Genomic DNA, 8,465 nt, shown 5'->3' on the forward strand with positions numbered 1-8,465 from the left:
TACATTATTCCATTTAATGCTGCCAGAACATCTGAGGCTGGCATTATTATTGTCGTTTTATTCCCATTCTGGAGCTGAGGCTACTGGGACTCAGAGAAAGTAAGTGATACATTGATCGTCACAAAGCTATAGGAAGCAGGACTCACAAGAAGCTATGGGACAGCACCAAGTGAAAAGCCTGTGCATTTCTTCCTGAAAATACAGTTTGCTTCTTTGTACGGGAAGCTTGGGTCAGGCTGACAGAAAAAGTCCTCATCTCTGACCAATTCCTGAAAAACGTCCTCTCCTAGATGATTCCATTGGGGATCTCTTTTCCTTAAAAAAGAACCTGTTGCTGTTGAGTCAATTCCAACTCATAGCAACCCTGTAGGACAGAGTAGAACTGCCCCACAGAGTTTCCAAGGAGTGCCTGGTGGATTCGAACTGCTGACTTTTTGGTTAGCAGCCATAGCACTTAACCACTAGGCCACAAGGTTTCCAAAAATATGGAACGCTTCACCAATTTGTGTGTCATCCTTGTGCAGGGATCATGCTGATCTTCTCTGTATTGTTTCAATTTTAGTATATGTACTGCCACAGCGAGCACTTCCTTAAAAAGAATAAGCACATTTCCAAACTCTCCACAAAGGTACCTGCATCCTCAGTGGAGCCCTGGTCTGTGCTTTTGTCATGTGCTCTGAGCTGTATCTCTGATTCTTGTGGTCCCCAGAGTGGACTAATGTTCTGAGTCTCAGCCATTACCACCATCATCAGTGTCAGAACAAAAAGCTGGGCACAGCTTGTTAAGAAGCCAAGAGAATATTCCGTCTTCAACTGGGGGGAACTAATGGCTGCCAAATACATACCATTTACTCAGGCAAGGGATTTCAACTGACAGGGCAGGTTCCTCAAAGAGGGAAGTGATTAGGGCCTGGGAAGTGAGAAGACCTGATGTGGGAGAAGCAAGAAGCCGGCGGGGAGATAACTTGGGCTAACATACAGGAAAGTAATAAAATGGTAGAAAGGTGACAGCCAAAGCTGCTTTGGTTAGAAAGAAAACAAAGAACTAAAAATCAATCAGCAAAACATTTGTTGTTGGAACATCTTTATTCCAAAGATTTCAGGGCAATAAGTCCTGGTGACAATGACTTTCTTGTGAATCATTTTCTTTAGAGTTTTCATTGAGAATTTAAGGCAGGTAATGCAGGCCGATAAATCAAATTTTATGGTGTAGAAAGCATAGATAGATGTCTAACCTGGAAGAGTGTGGCCAGATGTAACAATGTGGCTGAGATTGGCAAGGCCTGGCTTTACGCCCTGGCTTGGGCCGACTAACTGGTTCTGAGGCCCTGGGAAAAGCTAATGAACTCTCTGAGTTGCAGTCTCTATATCTGTAATATATAGAGCATTATTCTGACCTAGTGGGTTGTGACAATTCAATGAGGTAATATCTGGAAGTGCCTAGAATGGAGCTGGACACTTATTAGACGCTTAACAACTGTTTTAGGATAATAAGAAAGAATTGCATCACAAGACAGCAACAACTGGGGAACAGGGCTTCTGTTTGTAATTAACTCCTCCTTCTTCTAGGCTGCAAAGTCAGTTTACATAAGCATCATGAGAGACATCTACAGAAGAAGGGGCTGTATGATGATGTACAGAAATAAACCACTGACGCTTGACATTGTATGGAAAACTATTGAACAAGCGTGGTTCAAGTGAGATGGCTGGTTTAAGTGGAAAATCAGCTACTATGTAGAGTTACCACATTGCCCATGGAGCAACCTTGGGATTCTGCTGAGGAAACAAATAGTGGGTCCCTGACACCAAGGAGGAGAAAAATAGGAAGGGAGATCATTGTGGGTATAACTTCTATTCACTCCTAGAAGAGGGTGTTCCAGGTGTTAAGCTGCTGACATTATCTTGGCTGTGAACCACCTCCCCTTCAAATGCTTTTTCTGACTCACATCATTCAAAAATTCCTCTGATAGCTGGAAAATTTTTTATGTTTCAGCCCCACCTCTCTTTTCAGCCATATGGATCCTTTGGCAGGGTTTCAGGAGGGCTTGAGGGCTGGGAAAGGGGAACGATATTTACTGAATGGCAACACCTCATTTGCTGTGTACATTGCACATATATTCTCACCACATCCACATGAGAGTCATTCTTATCCCAGTTTTTAAATGAGAACAGTCTCACAAAATGGTTTGCCTATAGAGATACAAGGTCCCTGGGTGGCACAAATGGATTGTGCTTGACAATTAAGCTAGAGGTTGGTGGTTCGAACCCACTCAGAATCTTCATGGAAGAAAGGCCTGAGGATCTGCTTTCCTAAAGATTACAACCCAGGAAACCCTATGGAGCAGCTCTACTCTGTAACACGTGGAGTCTCCATGAGTCCAAATCAACTCAATAGTAAAGGTTTTTTTTTTTTTTTTTTAGGGAGAGAGAGAGAGCTAGCTAATTTAGTAGCAAAGTTCGGATTTAAACCTTAGCCTAATGTCAAAATCCATGTTCTTTACATTCTAATCATATTAATAAAATAACAAAAACTGACATTTACATATGTGCCACGTGTGATGATTAGAGTTGTGTGTCAACTTGACTGGGCCGTGATCCTCAGTGGTTTGGCAGTTACAATGTAGTTTGGTGTCTTTTTAATGAGGTAACCACCTCCATAATGAGATCTGATATAATGTGATCACCACCATGATGAGATCTGTTGTAAACAGCCAATTAGTTGAAGGGGAGTTTCCTTGAGAGTGTGACCTGCATTCAATATAAGTGGACTTTCTGGCAAGGCTCACTGGCTTTTGCTCACTCTGGATCTTGCAGCTGGCACCTGTTCATCTGACTTCTGGTTCTTGGGACTTGAGCTCCCAGTTTACCTGCCATCTTACCTGCTATCTTACCTGCTGATCTTGAGTTTCATTGTTCTCCACAGCCTGTGAGCCAGAGGTATCCTACCTGACCTCCTAACCGTGAATTCGCCAGCACCTTCAACTACATGAGTCAGGAGAAGCCTCTGGCAGGACCCACTAACTTAGGACTCTCTAGCTTCTACAACCACATGAGCCATTTCCTTTATATATATAAATCTCTTTCTCTTTCTCTCTCTCTATATGTGCACACACTGCACTGGTTTTACTTTTCTAGAGAACCCAGCCTAAGACACCAGGTATGGTTCTAAGTGTTTTTGATACCTTAACTCAATTAATACTCATTTAACCTCATGAGATAAGTGCACTTATCACCAATTTACAGACGAAGAACCAGATAAATGGGAAGGCTTAGTAAGGCACAGAGTCATTAAGGATAGAGCTGTGATTCCAGACCTGATAATCTGCATCCCCAGTACTCAACCACTGCACCAGACAGCCACTCTTTCCAGCTCTGCTATATCTAATCACAGTTTCGTTGCTTTACTTTTATATTCTTTTTATTTGCTTTGCTTTTACATTCTTCTTCTTGCCCCAGTGCTTGCAAAGGCCTTTATTTTTGACCTGGTGTATCCTGTTCTGACCTATGGTGACTGAATACCATATTTTTATGCAAATAACGCATGCCTTCTATATTTGTTTCTCAACCTCACCCTCTCCCTGTGAGTTATTTTTGTAAATGCTATGCCTTTTTTTTTTTTCCAGCAACATGTTAAAAAAAAAAAAAGTTGGCATAGCAGCACTTATGAAAATACCTTGTGGGGGGAGGGCGCAGTTAGCAAACACATAGAAGGCATGTGTTATTTGCATAAAAATGCAGTATATCAGACAATGAGACTTAATACCCCACAGAATTCCTCACCTCAATCTTTAGATAATATTAAGCTACTTACTAGCTGATATCAAAAGTTTTCTTTTCCCAAAAGCCACCATTCCTTATTTATGAACTTAAAAAATTATGAGAACAGACTGAGACAGCTGGATTGGGGCAAAGGTAGAAAAGGAAGTCATATATGTTGTCCCTGGGTAAAATAAGACAGCTTGTTGTTTACTCTGAAGTTGTAGTTATAAAAATCTCCAGTTTCACAGGGAAAATATTTGTTATAACATTAAGACAAAGTAGTGAAATAAAAATTCTATATAAACATGATCATGTTTAAAAATAAAACTATAAATAAGCAAATAAATGACTGGAAGGAAGTGAATAAAATTGTTCACATTGGTTGTTTTTGAGCCATAGGGTTAAGGGTAATTTTCTCCTTTTCATTCTACTTGTAAAAAACAAAAACAAAAAACAAATTTGTAGACATATATAATAATTTATCATGGAATAAGTAACTTTTTAAATTAAGCTAAAGTTTCCTAAAATTGATTGCTTTATAATTAAACTTTTTCTTTTTTTGACTAAACAGTGTATCTTAGAGTGAAGCCTTTCATTTTAAAACAATCCTGCAAAGCCTTGGGATCTTGCTCAAGAGGCATGTTATACATCTTTAATAAAGTGTTGGAGTCCCCAGATGGCACAAAAGGTTAAGTGCTCAACTACTAGCTGAAAGGTTGGCAGTTCAAACTCATCCAAAGGTGCCTCAGGAGACAGACCTGGCAATCTGCTTCTGAAAGGTCACATCCTTGAAAACCCTATGGTGCAGTTCTGCTCTGCACACATGGTGTCACCATGGGTCAGAACTGACACAACAACCAGCCAACCAACAAAGTAAACAGGTTGTCCTAGTCAGGAGTAGATCTGAAAAGAAAATGTGTGTGTATTCCATGCATATGTTTATATTCATGACAGATATGCCATTGGATATAAAGAAATAAAACTGCGCTGGTCCTCAAAAAAAAAAAAAAATCAGAGTTTGTGCTTACATAATCTAAGCTTGTACTATGCACTATTGCAGCTTGATATGGGTCGAATGTACCTCATGTTCTCATTCCAGTTTATTGTTACCTGTGCAATAATAAGAGAACTTATGACATGCTTTCTGTGTATTTAAGTATTATTACAGGTAGTTTTGGGAACCAAGTGATTTCTTTTTTTTGGTTTTGTTTTAGTTTGGTTAGATTTGGTTTGTTAAGCTTTGCTCTTTGTCTAGCTTTTAAATCTCTAGATGGGCTGTGGGAGTAGTTAGATATTGTGATTTGGCTGTAAGGGAAGTTAGATATCGCTGATTGATTCAATTTTAAAATAAATTTTGTTCTCTTTTAAGCTTTTGTAACAAACTCATCAATTAAGCCCTAAAAATGCAAGGCAAACTTAAAAAAAAAAATCACCATTTGACTTACCTATTTGTATAATCAGAACCCTGGTGGCTCAGTGGTTAAGAATTCAGCTGCTAACCAAAATGTCAGCAGTTAGAATCTACCAGATGCTCCTTGGAAACCCATGCACCGCAAGTCCCACAGCCTCCACCAGGCCAAGTTTAGCACAACTAGATGGTGCCCAGCTACCACCACCTGCTGCTCTGACAGGGATCACAATAGAGGGCTCAGGACACAGCTCGAGAAAAAATGTACAACAAAATTCTATGTTACAAAAAAAAAAAAACCAGACTTACCAGTCTGACAGAGACTACAGAAACCCCAGGAGTCTGGCCTCTGGACACGCTTTTATCTCAGTACTGAAGTCACTCCTGAGGTTGACCCTTCAGCCAAAAATTAGACAGACTCATAAACAAAATGAGATTAAATGGGCATACCAGCCCAGGGGCAAGAACAAGGAGGTAGGAAGGAACAGGAAAGCTGGTAATAGGGAACCCAAGGTCAAGAAGAGGAGAGTGTTGACATGTTGTGGGGTTTGCAACCAATGTCACAAAACAATATGTGTATTAATTGTTTAATGAGGAATTAATTTGCTCTGGAAACCTTCACCTAAAGTGCAATTAAAAAAAAAAGATATTTAAATCTTGTGCAGCTATAACAAAATACTAGAATAAATTATATCCTAAAGATGAAACTAAGCTATCATTCCTAACCCTGACTTCAAATGTCTATGCCATAAAACAGCCTCATTCTGTAGATGCTTGATATTATAAGAAAATGTTATAAATAGGAACTTCCAAAATACATTTGTAATAAGAAAATACTGATTTAATCACTTTTTTTAGAAATATGCCTAATAGCTCATTGGAAAATAGAATCCTCTTGTTAAAAAAAGTTTGAAAAAAAACCGTTAAAATAGACTAATACCATGCCTGGAGTAGTAATCATAATGAATTTAATCTTCCAGTATGAAAAGCAGAAATTTCTGGTACTGTGACACCGTTTTTATAGTTTCCCAGAATTCATGTTCTAGTTAACGATTGATTCTTTTCAGCCTTTCCTATGCTGTGTGAGTTATTTCAGACTTACCCAGGATTTTGGATTTTCCCTGGGAAATAACCATTTACTCATTGCTTCTGTTGTTATTCATCCTGTCGATGTTCAGAACATGACAGTGACCACTGAGACCTACCTGAATCTCGAAGGAGGCCCTCACCTCCTGTAAACCAGTTCACAGGGGATTTCGCTATTTTTCCAACCCACATTTTCAAGATGTCATATGAAGTCAAATTCCTAGATCTGAAGGTTGTGTATGTTTTCCTATATAAAGAATTAGATGTCCATGACAGAGTCATTCTGAATTCCATTTCCCCAATAATTCTCAATGAGGCCGGTATTTCCCCCTCTGAGGCTTCTTGGAATTTGGATGTTCCTTTTTGTCACAGTGTTTGTAAAAAAAAAAAATGTAGGAGAGGTTTATTTTTATTAGCATTTGTTAGGCAAGGACCAGGGATGCTGGATGCCCTCCACTTCACTGGGACAATTATGTACAAAGAAAGCTTGTCTGTCTCTTTCAAATCCCTCACCTGAAATTCATGCAGGTGAAAAAAATATTTTAAAATTAATTGAATCTGGAGTCTAACTCCATTTTACAAATATAAACACACAATACTCTTTGTATCACCTTAATACATATTAGATTTTTCTTCAAAAATTTGCGTGGTCAAGAGCTACAGCTGCTAACCAAAAGGCCAGCAGTTCGAATCCACCAGGCACTCCTTGAAAACCCTACGGGGCAGTTCTACTCTGTCCAATAAGGTTGCTATGGCTATGAGTAGGAATCAACTTGACGGCAGTGTTTTTTTGTTTTTTTTTTTGTTGTCTAACTGGGATTTTTACCAATAGTTAGTCTCATTTCTGAAAAATTACATCAGCATGACAATGCTGCTATTGGTATTTGAATCACCATTACAACACCTGTATCAGTCTGCAATTGTAACTGTCCTGTTCACAGCGATTTTGTGGGTAGGTGGAAGTCTCTACCTATTTCATTACACGAGCTTGGGCCAGAGTATTTATGTATTTATATACAATTATTACTATATGTTATTTTCCTTTTACTTCTCCTTAATATTAGAGTAATGATAAATATAAGCTACATATGTTTATATGCTGATTTTTAACTTCAAACATAGAAATGCAGAGGACAGAGTTAAACATATTCTTCAGTTCATTGGCTATTACCATCATCAGCCCATGCAAGCATGTCTTTTGTTTTATAACTTACTCTCCTTTATCCTTAAGCACATTCCATATTCCGTAACAACCATTCTAATCTTGTATGATGGGTATCGTTTTGTTTGTTTCCTTAAAAAAAAAAAAAAAAAGGGTATTGTTGACATGATTGTCATTGTGTGACACCTCTCAACCATTTTATTCCATCTTCATTAAGTACATGTTGTTAAGATCCGTCCATGGTAGCATGTGTACATCTAACTCCTTGCCCCTTACTGCTGCCTACTACATATCTACCACAATTTACCTATCCTCTCCCAGGAAGACTTTGATTGTGTCCAGTGTCTTCCATCGCTAATAATGTTCAATGAGTATCCTTGCCCATGCCTTCTTATATGTCGGTGAAAGGAATTTCCCAGAGATATTCACCTAGGAAAAGAACTGCTGGAGTCACAGGATGACTCTGTACTTAAGTGGATGGGTTAATATCAGGTTGCTCTCCAGAATGGCTGCACCAGTCTACACTTCCATTAGAGCACATATTCTTATACTCTGCGTCCCTATCAACTTTTGGTATTATCCTGTTCTCTGGCTTTTTATTTATTTATTTGGGTGGGGGGCAAGCTAATAGGCTTAAAGTAATAACTCTTTTATTATTTCTGTGATTATAACAACCAAAAAATCTGATCATGTGCTTGCTGAGTTCCTTTTATGTCTTAGATATTAATCCCTTGTCAATTTTAGACATTGCAATTATTTTTCCCCATTCTTTTTTGAATAGGAATCCTTAATTAGAGGTAATCAAATTAATCAATTGCTGCCTCATGTTTCATGCTCTTGCAGTTGTTAAAATCCTCAGCTTCCTTTCATCGCAGGGATATTATCTTTTATTCTATCTTCTATTTTTTTAAAGTTGGAGCCTTGGCAGTCCAGCGGTGGAAAGCTCAGCTGCTAACCAAAAGTTTGGCAGTTCATATCCACCAACTGCTCTTTGGAAACCCTGTGGGGCAGTTCTACTCTGTCCTTTAAGGTCTCTATGAGTCAGAATCA

The 8,465-nt window shown here is 38.7% G+C and overlaps 1 non-coding gene across 1 annotated transcript; it reads right to left on the minus strand.

The window, feature by feature from the left end:
* Positions 1-479: 479 nt before the first annotated feature.
* Positions 480-586, minus strand: LOC126087593 (U6 spliceosomal RNA). Its single transcript, XR_007519776.1, has one exon. It is a non-coding gene; the product is annotated as a U6 spliceosomal RNA (small nuclear RNA).
* Positions 587-8,465: the final 7,879 nt, after the last annotated feature.

The sequence above is a fragment of the Elephas maximus genome, chromosome 12, assembly GCF_024166365.1.
Source record: "Elephas maximus indicus isolate mEleMax1 chromosome 12, mEleMax1 primary haplotype, whole genome shotgun sequence".
NCBI lineage: Eukaryota > Metazoa > Chordata > Mammalia > Proboscidea > Elephantidae > Elephas > Elephas maximus.